The sequence below is a fragment of the Erythrolamprus reginae genome, chromosome 2, assembly GCF_031021105.1.
Source record: "Erythrolamprus reginae isolate rEryReg1 chromosome 2, rEryReg1.hap1, whole genome shotgun sequence".
In the NCBI taxonomy this organism is placed as follows: domain Eukaryota; kingdom Metazoa; phylum Chordata; class Lepidosauria; order Squamata; family Dipsadidae; genus Erythrolamprus; species Erythrolamprus reginae.
Window position 1 is genome coordinate 211950914 of NC_091951.1, and position 2121 is coordinate 211953034.

Sequence of the window (2121 nt, forward strand, 5' to 3'; positions counted from 1 at the left end):
GGCACCGGAGGGCTGGATGAGGAACAACGGCTGGAAGCTGACCAAGGAGAGATTCAACCTGGAAATAAAGAACTTCCTGATGGTCAGAACGATCAGCCAGTGGAACAACCTACCAGCGGACGTTGTGAACTCCAATACTCTGGACATTTTTAAGCGGAAATTGGACTGCCATTTGGCTGGGATGCTATAGGGTTCCTGCTTAGGTAGGGCGTGGACTTGATGACCCTCATAGTCCCTTCCAACTCTAACAACAAAGAAAGAAAGAAAGAAAGAAAGAAAGAAAGAAAGACGTATTTAGTGGCGATCAAGGCAGCAAAATCTTCACATCTTTCAGCAGTGATTATATCAGTGGAATATCACTCAGCTGCTCTGTCCAGGGTGACCCTCTCTCTCCTTAATAAGGGGAGGATGGAGGAACCCTTGCAGAGCAGTGCTGAAGATTTTAATAAGTTTTTTTGCAGAGAAAGTCGCTCATATCCGGGCAGACCTGGACTCCGACTGGAAAGCAGTTTCGACTGACAACAAGTCAATTGAGGTGACTGTGGCATGTTTTAGTCTCCTTAAGTGGGAAGAGTTTGACCTAGTGACACCTGATGAAGTGGACAAGGCCATGGGAGGTGTAAGTTCCTCCATCTGTTTATTGGACCATGCCCCTCCTGGCTGGCTTCGACCAGTAGAGAGATGACACAAGGCTGGATCCAGGTGGTTGTCGACACTTCTTTGAAGGGTGTGTGTGTCTTTACTAGCTCCCTTAAAGGAGGCACTTGTCCTCCACCTCCTCAAGAAGCCTTCCCTGGATCCAGCTATTTTTAAAAACTATCATCCTGTCTCCAACCTTCCCTTCTTGGGGAAGGTTGTTGAGAAGCTGTTGGTGCTCCAGCTCCAATGGGCCATTCATGCATTCCAGTTTCAGGCCTGGTTACAGCACTGAGACGGCTTTAGTCACACTAGTGGATGATCTCTGGAGGGCCTGAGATAGTGGGTACTTCTCTATCCTGGTGCTTCTTGATCTCTCAGTGGTTTTCGATACCAGTGACCATGGTATCCTTGTGCACTGGCTGGAGGGGTTGGGAGGCACCGTTTTATGATGGTTCTCCTTCTACCTATCCAGTCAGTTGCAGTTTGTGTTAGTGGGGGGTCAGAGGTTGACCCCTAGGTCTCCCTTGTGGGGTGCCTCAGGGATCTGTCCTTTCCTCCTGCTGTTTAATATCTACATGAAACTGCTGGGTGAGATCATCCATCTACATGGGGTGGGTTACCATCAATACGCTGATGACACACAGCTGTACATTTCCACCCGGTGCCAATTTAGTAAAAAAGTCAAGGTGATATGCCTGTGGAGGCTGTGACGGTCTGGATGGGTGCTTCAACCCTGACAAGACGGAGTTGCCTCCCAAGGACAATTCAATCTGGCCATCAATTATTGGGGGGCGGTGGTGAAATCCTTGACCCCCTCAGAGAAGGTCTGCAATTTGGGAGTCCTCCTCAATCCACAGTTAAATTTGGAACAACATCTCACAGCTGTGGCGAAGGGGACATTTGCACAGGTACGCATGGTGCACTAGTTGCAGCCTTATTTGGACAGGGACTCTCTCCTTACAGTCACTCCTCCCCTCATGATCTTGAGGTTTGATTACTGCAACGCTCTCTACATGGGGCGTTTGGAAACTGCAGATAGTCCAAAATGCAGCTGCGCGAGAAATCATGGGCCTTCTTAGGTATGCCTATGTATCGAGCTGCACTGGCTACCAATTGGTCTCTGAAAACAATTTAAAGTATTGGTTCTGATCTATAAAGCCCTACATGGCTGAAGACCAGATTACCTATGGGACTGTCTCTTGCCTCATGTATCCCAGGGACCAGTCAGGGTCCATAGAGTTGGCCTTCTCCAGGTCAGCTAAACATTATCGGCTAGTGGGCCCTAGGAGAAGAGCTTTCCCTGTGGCAGCCCTGGCCCTTTGGAATGAACTCCCCTCAGAGATTCACACCACTTCTGCTGTCCTGGTTTTCCGGAAGACACTGAAAACATACCTATGCCGGCAGACCTGAGGCCATTGAGCCTGGATAAGCTGCTCCAGCCCCTTCTATGAGAGAGATATGGATGAATGAATTTGCATGCTT